The sequence below is a fragment of the Symphalangus syndactylus genome, chromosome 13 (genome assembly GCF_028878055.3).
Source record: "Symphalangus syndactylus isolate Jambi chromosome 13, NHGRI_mSymSyn1-v2.1_pri, whole genome shotgun sequence".
Classification (NCBI taxonomy): domain Eukaryota; kingdom Metazoa; phylum Chordata; class Mammalia; order Primates; family Hylobatidae; genus Symphalangus; species Symphalangus syndactylus.
In genome coordinates, this window is record NC_072435.2 from 91,746,977 (window position 1) to 91,763,963 (window position 16,987).

Sequence of the window (16,987 nt, forward strand, 5' to 3'; positions counted from 1 at the left end):
GGAGTGCAGTGGCGTGATCTCAGCTCGCTGCAACCTCTGCCTCCTGGGTTCAAGCGATTCTCCTGCCTCAGCCTCCCGAGTAGCTGGGACTACAGGTGCCTGCCACCATGCCCGGCTAATTTTTTTGTATTTTTGGTAGAGACGGGGTTTCACCGTGTTAGCCAGGATGGTCTCGATCTCCTGACCTCGTGATCTGCCCGCCTCAGCCTCCCAAAGTGCTGGGAGTACAGGCGAGAGCCACTGCGCCCAGCCAGCAGGCCAGTTTTTTTCGGTTAAACCAAATTTTACTCCTGATATATTGACCAATGTTTTTAGACCTTCAGAAATGAGTACTTTCTTTACATATTAACATTATAATTTTATATTTCCATTTTGTCTAAAAGACAACAATCTTTGAAGGCCACACCCCTTTTCTATTTTCACTAACAAGTTAGTACAGCTCACGCGCAATTAAAAAGTCTCAACAATGCCAAGTTACTGTCCCTCCAAGTTGGCCTACAAACTGCTCTAGATTGCTCTCACACAAATACCACCAAAACTGAATAGCTCCAATATTCGAAACCTTTTACACTTTTTATTATCTACTATATTAAAATGTATTCTTGATTGCATCTAAGCCTACTCTGACCGTAATTTACCAACTCGGTGTTGTTTCTCCTAATTCCATCACTTCATTCAATTTAATAGTATGATAATATGGGAAGAAATACAGAAATGAAAAAAACATGGCCTCTCTGGAGCACAAAGCCAGCCAAAAGAGGGAGAGACCTGAAAATAATTAATTACAATACAACATATTAAGTACTACAGTATACATAAATACTATATAGCAGAACCACCATAACTTTGTCAGAATGGAACAAAGATCACGTTGGAGGAAGCGACGTTTGGGCTCAAAAATGAGAATTTCTCTACAAGTGTCACAGCATTGTAATATCAACATACCAGTTTCTTCATCTTTGTATCCTAGCCCCTACCATAGTGTCTAGTATAGAGTAGGCAGGTACTTCAGACATGGATGGATGAATGGATGGCAGTACGGAAAAAAGGATAAAATAAGATACATATATAAACATAAAGAAAGAATATGGTTAGATTAAAATGGGACAAAACTGGAGCCAGTAAATAAGAGATTCCAAAACCCTTATGTAAGAAAGTGACACAGGAAAAAATAAATTTAAAAGATATTTAGGAATTCAAATTAACAGGACTTGGTGTGACTAACTGGACTAAGGGGAAATGAGCATAACAGAAAAGCATAAGAAAGAAGCTGCCAAAGTTTTTGGCTTACGTGACTAGGCTGACAGTGGTAGCATTCACTGAGATTGGGAATAGAAATAGCGGATTCCAGTTCAGTTTAGGTAAGGGAGCACTAAGGCAATATCGAGTAGGAAGCTGGAATGCAACTCAGAAAAAGAGGTCTAGATTAGAAATAAAGAGGTGGAGATTATTGCATATGGGTGATGAGAACAAAGCCCTAAATATAGACGAGATTCCCAGGAACACATAAAACCTGGAAGGAAGGCTGTGGACAGAACACTCAGACAACCAACATTGCTGTTATTTTATATGTTACATTATTGCCACATTAAATTATATTGTTACAACACAGATAATGGCTAATACAATATTGAGGACGTAACAAATACTTTAAAAATACTTACCAACTGCACACCTGAATTGAAAAATTAAATTTATTAACCCAAATTGAGCCATAAAGGACCACTTCTTAAAACTAATTTAAGGCCTGGCGCAGTGGCTCACACCTGTAATCCCAGCACTTTGGGAAGCCGAGGCAGGTGGATCACGAGGTCAGGAGTTCAAGACCAGCCTGGCCAAGAGAGTGAAACCTCATCTCTACTAAAAACTACAAAAATTAGCAGGGCATAGTGGCAGACACCTGTAATTCCAGCTACTCAGAAGGCTGAGGCAGGGAGAATCGCTTGAACCCAGGAGGCAGAGGTTGCAGTGAGCCAAGATCGCGCCATTGCACTCCAGCCTGTGAGACTCCGTCTCAAAAAAAAAAACAAAAAACTAATTTAATAGGTCAGACTCAAGGTGCTAAAGTCTAAGGAATCCAATTTTACTTCAGAATCAGTGAAAAATCTGGGCACAGTGGCTCACCTCTGTAATTTCAGCACTTTGGGAGGCTGAGGCAGACGGATTGCTTGAGCCCAGGAGTTCAAGAACAGCTTGGGCAATATGGCAAAACCCCGTCTCTACTAAAAACACAAAACTTAGCCGAGACTGGTGGCGCTGAACCTGTAGTCCCAGCTATTTGGGAGGCTGAGGTGGGAGGGCCACTGGAGCCCCAGAGGTCGAGGCTATAAGAAGCCGTGACGATACCACTGCAATCAACCTGGGTGGCAGACTGAGACCCTGTATCTTACCAAACACAAACACACACACACATACTCAATGAAAAGCTTCTTTTTCCGCCAGAAATAACATTACAAGTCAATAATATAAAATACTAAAATCTAACTTGTTATACTTCAAAAAATTTTATTCTAAAATAATACTAAAAAATACATATTAACTAATTTAAAGAAGAGTGAGTCTAAATTTGGAGTGATAAGGGCTCACATGCTGTTACCTGATAGTTTCTGACAAGTATAGACCAAGCGCAGTGGCTCATGCCTATAATCTCAGCACTTTGGGAGGCCAAGGCAGGCAGATCATGAGGTCAGGAGTTCAAGACCAGCCTGGCCAACATGGTGAAATCCTGTCTCTACTAAAAATACAAAAATTAGGGCCGGGCGCGGTGGCTCACGCTTGTAATCCCAGCACTTTGGGAGGCCGAGGCGGGCGGATCACGAGGTCAGGAGATCGAGACCACGGTGAAACCCCGTCTCTACTAAAAATACAAAAAATTAGCCGGGCGTGGTGGCGGGCGCCTGTAGTCCCAGCTACTCGGAGAGGCTGAGGCAGGAGAATGGCGTGAACCCGGGAGGCGGAGCTTGCAGTGAGCCAAGATTGCGCCACTGCACTCCAGCCTGGGCGACAGAGCGAGACTCCGTCTCAAAAAAAAAAAAAAAAAAAAAAATACAAAAATTAGCTGGGCGTGGTGGTGCCCGCCTGTAATCCCAGCTACTTGGGAGGCTGAGGCAGGAGAAACACTTGAACCCAGGAGGCGGAGGTTGCAGTGAGCCAAGATCACGCCACTGCACTTCAGCCTGGGCAACAGAGTGAGCCTCCGTCTCAAAAAAAAAAAAAAAAAAATTCTCACAAGTATTAATATCAACTTTTACCAACTTTGTTTACATTATGAATATTAACACATACTAAAACATTACCCATGAATTATAAGAACAGTAGGATTAATATGACTTGAGAAGGCCAAAGTTAGTAACTAAACTAGAATACAATGAAAGAGAAATTATCTTTGGGTCCTTTTCCCTTGTTTACAAACATGTACACAAAATTTAGAGAATTATTGAATATATTTACACTAACAAATGCATAAAAAGAAACAAAAATATGCTACTAAAAGGCAGACAAGCACAGGTACGGTGTCTCACGCCTGTAATCCTAGCACTTTGGAAGACCGAGGTGTGCAGATCACCTGAGGTCAGGAGTTCGAGACCAGCCTGGCCAACATGGTGAAAACCCATCTCTACTATAAATACAAAAATTAGCTGGACGTGGTAGCTCACACCACCTGTGGTCCCAGCTACTCTGGAGGCTGAGGCACGAGAATAGCTTGAGATCACGCAACTGCAACACTGCACTCCAGCCTGGGCCAACTGAGAGACTCCGTCTCAAAAAAAAAAAAAAAAAAGTAGACAAAAAACACTTATTTATTATTTTATTTTTATTTATTATTTATTCAAAAAATCTATAATTTTTTTCCCCTGAGACAGAGTCTTGCTCTGTCGCCAGGCTAGAGTGCAATGGTGCGATCTCGGCGCACTGCAACCTCCGCCTCCCAGGTTCAAGCAATTCTCCTGCCTCAGCCTCCCGAGTAGCTGGGATTACAGGCATGCACCACCGCGCCCAGCTAATTTTTGTATTCTTAGTAGAGACGGGGTTTCACCATGTTGGCCAGGCTGGTCTGGACCTCTTGACCTCGTGATCCGCCCGCCTCAGCCTCTCAAAGTGCTGGGATTACAGGCATGAGCCACCAGGCCCGACCCATATAAATGTTTTAAATCTTTTTAGCATCTTGATTTTTAAATCATTATGAGCAACCTGTTCTACCTTACATATTTTATATACTACAATCTTTTAATGTAGTAAAACCAGTTCGATGTACTTTAAATCTTCTTTTGATGACTTTTCTAATTTCTCACTCACTGTTTATAGAGTGCAGACAGTAACATTGACTTTTTAACATCTCATCCTCATGGAGACAGTGTAGAGTAGTGGTTTGAATGCCTAAACCGGAATGTCAATGTTACCACAGAGGTCGGTCCCTGGAAACAATGACTTAACCTAAGGTCTGTTTCTTCATTTGAAAACAGGCAGAATACCTATATGAAGTGCTTATTGTGAGGATTTCACAAAATAATACTTAGCATAGTGCCTAGTAGAGGTGGTAATTAATTAACATTAATTTCTTTCACAAGGTTTATGTTATGGACTGAAGATCTGTGTACCCCCAAAATTCACATGTTGAAGTCCGAACCTCCCAGTGTGATGGCTATTAGAGGTGGGCCTTTGGGAAGTAATTAGGTTTAGATTAGGTCCTAAGAGTGAGACCCTCTCATGACGGGATTTGTGCCCTTTTAAGTAGAAAAGAAAAAGACATCCTCACCTCTCCCTCCTCCTATCTCCCTCCCACTTCACCTGCAGGCAGGGAGGAAAGGCCTTAAGTGTGCCCAGGAAGAAGACAGCTGAGAGGGCAGGTGCTTCCCTGATTTCAGACTTCCAGCCCCAGACCTGAGAGAAAATATCTCTGTTTTAAGCCACCTCAATGTATGGTATTTTGTTATAGTAGCCCAAGTAAAATAAGGTGATATCAAAAATATTTTCAAGAGGAGACTTTGGAGAGCAAGATAATTTTCACCTCATCCCGATATGCCATAGATCTGTAAATCTACATCCTCAAACAGTATTCAGTATTGCAGGTTACTGCAGAACACGGTAACATTATTTATTAGATTTACTGGTAGATGTCTATTGATTTTCCATGTTGGCTAACAGGGAGAGGCAGACACACTAGGAACAATAAACTACACTCAGGTATATTCAATACACTTCTCTGGCCCTTGGCAATTCCTCTTGCCAGGTCAATATTTTGCAGATATCAAAAGTAACCACCAACTAACTATACTGAAAGCAAAATAATGACAAAGAATCCACTGATGACAATAAAAATTCTTAAAAGCCAGTCTAACTGGTCCTCTCCCCAACAGTTCAAAGAAACTGCCAACATTGTAGATTGAATGCTAGTGAACTACACTAGGTTCGCTATTACAGGCATTTTTTACTTCAAAAATGCTATATAAAGCACATTTTTAAATACTATAAACCTATTGTTTATCTTCTGCATTTAAAATGCAAAATGCCATTATCACTTTATGAAATATACTTTAAATGCCGATTTCCTATTTAAAAGTTTAGGCAAAAATTATCCATTCAAAATGCAAAAGAACCTAAAACTATTCATCCTTCCCATGTATGAAAACTGAGACAATTTTTTAAATAGGTAAAATTCCCTAAAGAATATAATTTTTACAATATAGCAATAAAGTAATTATCCATCCTCAAAGTCTAAAACAAATAAAACAAACAAAAAATACAAAGAACATTCTGGAAATCTAGATGCCATGTAAAAGAATGCCAGCCCATGACGGTAAAATTCTCTAAAGACTAGGAAACATCAATAAAGATTCAAAATGTAATGTCTTATAAATATTCAGCATTAGTAGGCAATAACAAAGAAAATCATAGGGTAAAAATTTTTGTGTTCACAGATAACTTATAATATTAAGGGACATCGTCATCTCCACTTTTGAATAGCTACCCCAGTTGCCATTACAGCTTCCATTGTTCAAAATAAAATAGTTGCATTGTTTTTCAGTGAAAGGAAAGAAGGAAAATATTGCTGAAAATAAGGAAAAAAACAAGCCTCGACAAAGCAAACAAAATGATTTTATATGCCATCTAGTTCCACCATAATTGTAGGACTGAACTAGTATCTGAAAACTAAATGTATCAACAAACATATACGTTAAAATCTGCGCTTAACACAGCTATCCTGTGCTACAGGGCAAATAAAATTTAAATTTTCTTTTTTTTTTTTTTAAATGAAAACAATCACTTATGAGAGACTACTGGTATACGAAGCTACAATACACATAGGGATCAATTCCTCCAATTTCATATTTCCTTACTATATATGTCTCTTTTTGTTTTTTCATTCTGGTAACCAGAGTACATATGACAGGCTGCATTATTTCAAATACCTAACACTGAAAGTTACTTTCGGGCCTGAATCTAAGGATGAGAATGATACATTTTATAGAAGCTTCTTTTAGCACAGCAATAGGCAAATTACGATATTAACAAAACTTTAATTCTACGTTTACATTTTTTTCTCATTGTAAATGTAACGTGAAACTTGTAAAATACAGGAAAAAAAATGTTTAATCACCAATAAATCCCACCATTCGGAAACCTTGCTACTTTTTGGTAGATTTCCATCTAGTAACACTGAAGGTTCAATTTTCTAATTCGATACTGATAAATATGCAGGAAAAAAAATCAGTGTATCCTCAAATACGGCCTTTCAATAAATGTACATAAAACAACAATTATTAATTATATGACCTGTTAGTTTCACAAAAGTCTCTAAAATGTTTTAAGTGGTGGGGGGGGGGGTAGGGAGTCCCATAATTCAGACACTAGTCCTGAAACTGAAATCTCTTCCACAATGTTTATGTCAACCCTTTAATGGCAGTGAGCAGAACGCTATGACTGTTCGTACTTAATGTCTCTACATTAAAAAGGCTTTGCTTTTATTTTCTTTCCATTTATACTTCAATAATGTTTTATTTTCACTGTAAAAATAAATAATAACCTATATCTGCATAGTAATTTTACGTAAGCTTAAATTCAAAGACTCCCGTTTTTTTTTTTAAGCCAACCATTCAAACTGTTAGTGCTTCTGGCCTATGGGATGGTTTACCAGATAAAGTAACATTCTTTATGTTCCAATATTCTCTCTCATAACATAAAAAAGAATTTAAGGAATATCCCTCAGTCACATTTTCTTTTGTTCCAACCCACTGTTTATGGAAGCATGCAGATGTTAAGAGTTGCAAAAACTGAAATAACTTCATTAACAAAGCAACATCCCAACATTTAATGTCAACTCCTCAGACTCATAAAAAAATGAAACAAAACCAATTATATTACCACCAGCAAATTTTTTCCCCTTAAAATTTAGTTTCGTCTTATTTCTAGTTTCAACGGAAGCTTTGTCTACTCAAGGTATCAAAGGTCTTCAAATCTCATTTATTTTCTTCTGCCCAAGAGTTAAGAAAGTAAGTCTAAAACAGAATAAGCCAGATTTGTTACCGTGATCTTCTCACACAAACGCCTTTTAAAAGAAATCTTTCAACAAAGACTCAAAAAACAAACAGCAAAGTTTGGGGGAAGAATTGTCTGTCTTTAGGTCAAGCATTTCCTGATAAGTGACTGAAGGTCTGGCTGCCAGGAATACACTTTGCTGACCCTAGGAATGGCCAAGTCTCAAAACAAAATTTGCCTCTTCTGTATCTTGAAAGTGACCTGTTAGGACCTGATGTCAATTTGACGAAGAGGTGATAGAACATGACCAACGAGGTGTCTTTGGTGGACATATTCATATAAAGGAGGCGAGAGCCACAGATTTCAGCTAAATGCTTTTTGCCACTTTTGCAAAAGAAAAGCTAATTGTTAACGGCCATGTGACATTATAGATCCCAGAAAAGGAAAGGGTGGGAGGAAGAGAGAGGAGTTCAAGGCAGTTCAGGGTCAGAACAAGCTCAGGCATCCTGTCATTAACAAACGTTCCCCAAGCTGAACGCAAAATACCGCTTACCCGAAAAGGAGTGGGCGAAAAGTAGGGGGAGAATGAGGGGAAAACCACAGGAGAGTCAATGTGGCAGTGTGGGGGTGACAGGAGGGAGGGAATCTGGAGCTATCCAGCTGAGTTGGGGAGCAAAAGCATCGGGCATAGCATCGGGCACAAAAATGCTGAGAAAAGCAACTGCGACGGAGACGACAGCACTAGGCACCCTCCTCCCCCCATTTTCCCCTCCCCATCGGTTTGCTGGGTTTCCCACATTCCCTCTACCTCCGCTCTTGACCAACACTCCGGGGTGTGACCCGCCAGCAGGAGGCTGCCCTGATCTTTGTCTCTGCCCGCTCCCCACGCGCGGGCTCCTCCTCCTCCTCCGCGCTCCCCACCCGCGCACAGCCCCGGCGTCTCCAAGGAGCTGCAGGCGCCGCGACCGCCGCCTCCTCGCCCACCTCCCGCGGACCCGCGCCCCTTCCTTCCCCTCCCGGGCAGCGTCGCCCGCGCCTCCAGCTCCACCCCCGCCGAGGGGACCTTTGTGTCTCGGGGGACTTTCTGCCTCTTTCCCCTCCTCCGCCTCGCGGGGAGACCGGCCTCCCCCGCAGACCAAAGCGGCAGCGAGCACCGGAGGCGGCGGCGTCTATATCTGTCGGCGCCTCCCGGGAAGCAGCTCGCAGACACTCACACTCCACCCGAGCCCCGGAAATCCCCGGGCGACCCAGGGTCCTCGCTGGACCGGAGAGGTGACAGGCGCACGCTAGCCCCCCGCGCCGCGCCTCCTCGCTCAACTTCCCGACCGGGCCTGAGCCACCCGCGCCCCCAGTAGCCCCAGCCCCCGCCTCTGTCCCACGCAGCCTCCCGGCCCCGCGGCCGACCCGACACCGGGGGAAAGCGAGGCGCGGACGCCAGCCGCCAACTCACCAGCAAGAGCGGGGACCGCGGGTCCCGAAGAGAGGCGCTGCGGGGAAGCTGCTCCGCGGACGCCCGCGGCGACCGGATGCAGGTCCGGGTCTCAGCGGCCGGCAGACGTGAGGCGCCTCCGAGCGCAGGCCTCCGCCGCCACAGCCGCCTTCCGGCTCTCGCCGCGGGTCCGGAGCCTCGGGAGGGGCCGCGGGTGTCTCACGGGTTGCCAAGTCCCTCGGTCAACATGGCTCCCGCGCCGACAAGCCGCGCGGACGGCCCACTAATCCCCTCGGAGCAGCCGGGCGCGAGCGGGGCGGGCGCCGACGGCGGGCTGAGACGGTCTGGCCGGGCTCTGGCTCCTTCTTCTCCGCGGCTCTGCGGCGGCCCGCGGGGAGCTCAGGAGACTGCGGGCGGCCGCGTTCGCTCCTTGCGTGTGCGTCGCTTTCACACTCGGCGGCTGCGGATTGACGCCTCCGCCTGTTCCCCGGAGGAGAGCGAGCGCAAGAGAAAAAAGACTTTTATTGAAACGATCCAACCAGCGGCGGCGGAGAAAAGCGACCGGCCGCGGGAACTTACCCCACCCCCCGCCTGAGCGGCTCGCCGGGGGCAGCGCGACCCCTGCCGGCGGCGGCGGAGGCGGAGGCGGGGCCGGCGGCCGGGGGTGGGGCCTGCAGGGCGGGGCGGGTGTCCCCGGGAAACTCCCCGCTCCGAAGTGCGCGCGTGGGGGGAGCGGCGGAGGGGGCCAGGGGACCCCACCGAAATGAGTGCCTGTCTGCAGCGACTGTGGGAGAAATTATGTGACTAATTCAACCCCTCCAACATCCCCCTGCCCCTCAACTTCCCGCTGCCAAACCAAAACTCGTGCTTCAGTTATACAAGTAATTATTGTACAAGGTGTCCATGCCACAGTTCTCCACTGGCTTTCTAGAGAGTCCATGTCAAAGGACCCACACTGAAAGATGTTGATGGGTGCAACTTTTCTCCGTTGTTGTGTGTGGGTACGTGGGTACTAGTGCCGCAGTCTCACACACACAGCATCTATTCATTTAAACTACAGTACAGTGTTTTGTATATATTATCATGTGCCAGGCAATATGCTGAGTCCTTTAAGGACGGAGAGTCTAGCTGGAATGAAAGATGATCAATAACTGTCATAAAAATCTGAACGTTATGAGCGGAGAAATACAAGGTGCTATGAAAACAGAAAGGACTACTGTTGCACAGGTTAGGTTTTGTTTTCTTGGGGGAGGCGGGCCGCGAGAGGTTGGCCCAGTTTCTGCAACTGTTTGTACTTTCTCCTTTCCCAGAGGCTAAAAGCTAGTTCAGGAATGAACAGCAGAGTGGCAGTGAAGACAAACTAAAGTAATACTGACCCACTTTTTTCCACTAATAAGGATAAAAGCATAAAGTTAAACTTAAACCCCTAGAGGGAGATAATGAGAGGATTGAAAGAAGAGAGTAGGGACCGGATGTAGACAACATAAACAAGAAAAAAAAAAAAACACATAAAAGTCCTGTGAAGTGAGATAAATTTTTTTTCCCATGTTAACACCCGGAAGTAGAAGCTGCATTGAAGTTTCAAATCACATTATGTGTTAAGAACTTCGGAGAATTATCTTTCTGGATTTAGGGATGAATCCTTTCCCCCTTAAAAATGCTGTATGCTGACATCTTTCTCTTATTTTGTTTGGCAAAGTTAAATGCATCTACAGTTATATCCAACGATCGTACGTGTCAATCAGGCTTTTCCCATGCCTCTAAAATTACCAGGACCCGTAAATTAGCAACAATTATTCTCTACACGTATTTAACACTTGTTTACCAATCAAGAATGCAAATATACATAACAAGCTTTCCGTTAGAACAAGTGCGCTTTGTTTAAAAGCACTGTTAATGAGGATTTTTAGATTTGTCCAAGTCAAACTTGGAACTTTATAATATAGCAAGACGTAGCATCATTTTCAGAGTTCTTTTTAAGTTAAAGAGAAACACTGATATTTATACAAGGCCTATTTATATGCAAGGGTTTTCATATACTTGCCTCATCTAAATTAGTACTTTAGTAAATATCAAAAAATCACCAAAAAAGGGAGTCTATGAAATGGCATTCTGAGTTTCAGCACTAATACTTATACCTTCATATCATTACATTAAAATTACTCCATGAGAAATAAAAAGATTATTCTGTCTCATCCGAAGCACCTCTCCTCTTTCTACGTCTTCATTAGCATAACAAAGAATTCGTAACTGGGAGGCTGAAGTGGGAGGATCCATTAAGCCTGGGAGGCAGAGTTTGCGGTGAGCTGAGATTGTGCCACTGCACGCCAACCTGGGTGACAGAGTAAGACACCGTCTCAAAAAAAAAAAAAAAGAAGAATTCATAATGAAAACTTAGGTGATTATTTGATTGGTTTGTTGTTTCTGTTTTTTTTTTTTTTTTTTTTTAAAGACAGAATTTTGCTCTTGTTGCCCAGGCTGGAGTGCAGTTGCGTGGTCTCGGATGACTACAACATCCACCTCCCAGGTTCAAGCGATTCTCCTGCCTCAGGCTCCCAAGTAGCTGGGATTACAGGCATCTGCCACCACGCCTGGCTAATTTTTTGCATTTTTAGTAGAGACACAGTTTCACCTGTGTTGACCAGGCTGGTCTCAAACTCTTGACCTCAGATGATTCACCCTCCTCGGCCTCCCAAAATGCTGGGATTACAGGCGTGAGCCACCGCGCCTGGAGGATTTGTTCTTTCAATGAAAAAAAGAATTACAGATTGCACAATATTTATTTCATTACTTTTTATTTATTTATTTATTTATTTATTTAAATGAGATGGAGTCTCACTATGCTGACAGCCCAGGCTGGTATTAAACTCCTGACATCAAACAATCCTCCAACCTCAGCCTACCAAAGTGCTGAGATTACAAACAGGAGCCACCACCCCTGGCCTATTTATTTATTTATTTATTTATTTATTTATTTATTTATTTTTAGAGGGAGTCTTGCTCTGTCACCCAGGCTGGAGTGCAGTGGCACTATCTCAGCTCACTGCAATCTCCATCTCCCGGGTTCAAGCAATTCTCCTGCCTCAGCCTCCTGAGTAGCTGAGATTACAGGTGCCCATCACCACGCCCGGCTAATTTTTGTATTTTTAGTAGAGGCGGGGTTTGGACATGTTGGCCAGACTGGTCTCGAACTCATGAGCTCTAGTGAACCAAAGTGCTGGGTGAGCCACAGCACCCAGCCCCCTGGCCTATTTAATTACTTTTCTAAACTGATTTAAAATTTGGCCAGGCGCCATAGCTCACACCTGTAATCCCAGCACTTTGGGAGATTGAGGCAGGTGGATCACTTGAGCTCATGAGTTCAAGACCAGGTTGGCTAAAATAACAAAACCCTGTCTCTACTAAAAATACAAAAATTACCCAGGCGGGGTGGCGGGAGCCTGTAATCCTAGCTACCCAGGAGGCTGAGGCAGGAGAATCGCTTGAACCCAGGAAGTGGAGGTTGTAGTGAGCTGAGATCACACCACTGCACTCCAGCTTGGGTGACAGAGCAAGACTCCGTCTGAAAAAAAAAAAAATTATATGTAATATTGTGAGCCTGTTAGTAGTTTTTTCCGTAGGTTGTAATATAGGCTTTTTTTTTTTTTACCTTGTAAAACTATGTTAAATTATAAAATTATTTACTTAGAATATTTCCCTAACTGTAATTAATAGATATTCCATAGTGCTTAGTGGAGGAGAAAGATTGAGGAAGAATTCCAAGATCAAATGCACTTGAGGAATGCCACATACTTTATCTCCCTTTTGGAAATTCACAATATACATTTACATATTTAAGGCTCTTAGAAGTTCTGAGATTGAAAAATAATTTTCTTTCCAGTGAAACAAGTATATCCCAAAATGTTTTCACCACAGAATAGCTATATCACGTGACATATATAAAAATATTGAGGGGAGAAAATTTTGAAGGTCATTGAACTTTGGACAAAGAGAGTTAAAGGTGGTAAGTCCAGAAAATCTTTGCTGGGATTCACATTCTGAAAATGACACTGTCTGGAAAACAAATATGAAACTTTCAGATAAGATACAAACAAGAAACACTTAAGCTGGTTTTCAATTGCTCTACATCAGTGGTTCTCAGCGGTGTTACCTGGGACTTTCTTAGAAATGCAAATTCTCAGTTCCCACTCCAGACCAACTGAATCAGAAACTCTAAGGTGGGGCCCAGCAAACTGTTGACCAAGATTTTCTAAGATTCTGCTGAACAATAAAGTTTGAGAACCACTGCTCTATACAACATCAATACGTAGCTTTATTTACAAAACAATTTTCTATATGTCTGAATTTCTGGACTATTTCTAATTATTATTTCATATTCCTTAAAAATTCTCAAAGAAATTAGATAACTGACCAAATAGAAAAAGCACTTTTTGTCTGGGTTCATTCCCTATTTTACTAGGCTGAATCATATAGGAAGTCTGTATGTTTGTTTGTTTGTTTTGCAAGAAGAGTAAAGCAAATTAAGCTAAGGACAGCAATCAACAATTTTCCCCCAATAGCAAAATAATTTTACATTTGGCAAAAATGAAGCTGCAGGCAAGAAAGGAGTTTCGTCAGAGGCTTTTTAAAACCTGCTTCAAAAATGAAACATCTAGCCAGGCCTTAACATTTATTTATTTATTTATTTATTTATTTATTTATTTATTTATTTTTTATTTTATTTTATTTTTTTTTGAGACGGAGTCTTGCTCTGTCACCCAGGCTGGAGTGCAGTGGTGCAATCTCGGCTCACTGCAAGCTCCGCCTCCCGGGTTCACGCCATTCTCCTGCCTCAGCCTCTCCGAGTAGCTGGGACTACAGGCGCCCGCCACCACGCCCGGCTAATTTTTTGTATTTTTAGTAGAGACAGGGTTTCACCGTGGTCTCGATCTCCTGACCTCGTGATCCGCCCGCCTCGGCCTCCCAAAGTGCTGGGATTACAGGCGTGAGCCACCGCGCCCCGCCTTAACATTTATTTTTAATATTTTGTACCATCCCAACACCTGCAAAACAACTATATACCATTGCATAATGATACAGTTGTATCCTGTCACTTAAAGCTTAACGGTAGAGATTTTACAGAGCAGATCTATTTGAGATTATCAGAACACCTCCATAGATTTACAAGTTACAAATTGGGGAGGGAAATTTCTTCCCTATTTACATGTAAAATTTCAAATTTGGTGTACCAGATTTAACCCTAGAGGATGAATAACATCTGAGACATTTGGTCTCGTCCAGGGAGCATTATAAAAAGCTTTCAGCAGAGTGACGTCATGTGTCCTTACAAGGGAAATGAATCCAGGAACCAAACTGAATCTTGGCAGTTAAGGAGGACATAATTTTCAAACATTTTATTTTAAAATGAAAGTTTTCTCTAGTTGCTGACAAAATGCTTAGAGAGAGTTAGTTTCCAGGCTTCCAGTAAGACTGCATACACGTCTCTATTATGAGATCAAGATGGGATTAACAAGTTTTTTCTTCCTTTCTTTTCTAAATGTAATATTAATACCTCTTAACTAGATTGATGTTCTGCCTCTGAGAAAAACCAGATGTGGGTCTTAATCAAATACAATACATTTAAAGTTTATTTGAGCTTTTTGAAAAAAATGAAGCATAACATGAAGCCATCGTTTTTTGTTCTTGTTTTTGTTTTGTTCTGAGATTTTGAGATAGAGTCTCACTCTCTTACCCAGGCTGGAGTGCAGTGGCACAGTCTCAACTCACTGCAACCTTCACCTTCCAGGTTCAAGCAATTCTCTTGCCTCAGCCTCAAGAGCAGCTGGGACTACAGGTGCCCCCCACCACGCCTGGCTAATTTTTGTATTTTAATAGAGATGGGGTTTCACCATGTTGGCCAGGCTGGTCTCAAACTCCTGACCTCTAGTGATCCACCTGCCTCAGCCTCCCAAAGTGCTGGGATTACAGGTGTGATGAAGTCATCTTTAAGCTTTAACAAATGTCTTGCTTCAAACAAAAAAAAAGTTGGAAAGTGGGAACTGGGGCAGTATAGGTTCTCCCTTCTTAAGCAGGTTGAGAAGAAGAATGTGGCAATTGGCCATTTCCCCAGGGGCTTGTGGGAATTATCATTATCTTTTTTCATCTTTTCATCTTTTTTTTTTTTTTTTTGAGACTGAGTCTCCCTCTGTCACCCAGGTTGGAGAGCAGTGGCGTGATCTCGGCTAACTGCAAGCTCTGCCACCTGGGTTCAAGTGATTCTCCTGCATCAGCCTCTCAAGTAGCTGGGATTACAGGTGACTACCACCACGCACAGCTAATTTTTGGTAGAGGCAGGATTTCACCATGTTGACCAGGCTGGTCTCAAACTTCTGACCTCAAATGATCCACCCACCTCTGCATCCCAAAGTGCTGGGATTACACGTGTGAGCCCCCTCACCTGGCCTTTTTTCATCCTTTTTTTTTTTTTTTTTTTTTGAGACAGAGTTTCACTCTTGTTGCCCAGGCTGGAGTGCAATGGTGCAATCTCGGCTCACCGCAACCTCTGCCTCCCAAGTTCAAGCAATTCTCCTGCCTCAGCCTCTCAAGTAGCTGGGATTACAGGCATGCATCATGACGCCCCGGCTAATTTTGTATTTTTAGTAAAGATGGGGTTTCTCCATGTTGGTCAGGCTGCTCTCGAACTCCAGACCTCAGGTGATCGCCCACCTTGGCCACCCAATCTGCTGGGATTACAGGCATGAGCCATCGCACCTGGCCTTTTCGTCCTTTTTTTTTTTCCTTTTTTTGAGATGGAATTTTGCTTTTGTTGCCCAGGCTGGAATGCAATGGCGCGATCTTGGCTCACTACAACCCCGGGTTCAAGAGATTCTCCTGCCTCAGCCTCCCGAGTAGCTGAGATTACAGGTGCCCACCACCATGCCCGGCTAATTTTTGTATTTTTAGTAGAGATGGGGGTTTCTCCATGTTGGTCAGGCTGGTCTCAAACTCCTGACCTCAGGTGATCCCCCTGCCTTGGCCCCCCAAAGTGCTGGGATTACAGGTGTGAGCCACTGTGCCCAGCCCTTTTCATCCTTTTAATGGGAGAAGGGAGGGATGGTTTGTCATATTTGAAATCTGGCCCAGTGATGTGCTTTTGGGTAAGCTAATAGGACTGATTTGTAGTCTTCTAGTGTTAGTAGTTCAGAAGTACAAATTTCAGTAAGCTAACTTTGCCTTGCCCAAGCTTACGTGACTCCCAGGACCATCCTAGAATTGATATGATCTGTGAAGAAGACTAGAACAAATATTTGGAATATAGATATTGGAAAAATAAAAAACAAGGAAGAGGGGAAAGAAGACAAAAAAGGTAAGAAGCAGGGAAAAGGGAGAATTAAGTCTTATACAAGTTTTATTTCAGCAATAAGAAAGCTGCAGTTGTTCTTAGTGTTAAACTTCATGTAAAAGAAAGAAAGAGTAGAAAAGCATAAATTAAGCAGGTCAGGGTTCTAGCCCTGAAGCAACATTGCATAGTTTTGCAATCAGTTGGATTGGATGGGAGTCCTAATTTTGTCACCAGGAGATTTTGCTAAATTACTTAACTAAAAGTTTCTCCATATGTAAAACTGGGTTAACAGTTTACTTGCCAGGTTGTAGGGATTAAATAAGATAATGAATGTAATGCGCTGTATCTCAAGTTTTTCTGTTGTAAGTGATATGAATAACAACTCAAACAATACAGAAAAGGGATTTTGTTGTTGTGTGATTGAAAAGACTAGGGGCTGGGTATGGTGGCTCACGCCTATAATTCCCAGCATCTTGGGAAGCCAAGGTGGGTGGATCACCTGAGGTCAGGAGTTCGAGACCAGCCTGACCAATATGGTGAAACCCCGTCTCTACTAAAAATACAAACATTAGCCAGGTGTGGTGGCGGGCGCCAGTAGTCCCAGCTACTCGGGAGGCTGAGACAGGAGAACTGCTTGAACCCGGGAGGTGGAGGTTGCAGTGAGCTGAGATCACGCCACTGTACTCCAGCATGGGTGACAGAGCAAGACTGTCTCAAGGAAAAAAAAAAAAAAAGACTAGGGATGGCGCAGACTTTAAGGT

At 43.1% G+C, this 16,987-nt stretch overlaps 1 protein-coding gene across 1 annotated transcript in view; it reads right to left on the reverse strand.

Annotated features, from left to right (window-relative positions):
- The window catches only part of CDK17 (cyclin dependent kinase 17), a 119,981-nt gene extending 110,426 nt beyond the window's left edge, over positions 1 to 9,555 (reverse strand). Inside the window, exon 1 of the mRNA XM_055239353.2 lies at positions 8,927 to 9,555. The gene's annotated coding sequence lies outside the window, so the exon portion shown is untranslated. The remainder of the gene's footprint in view (positions 1 to 8,926) is intronic.
- Positions 9,556 to 16,987: the final 7,432 nt, after the last annotated feature.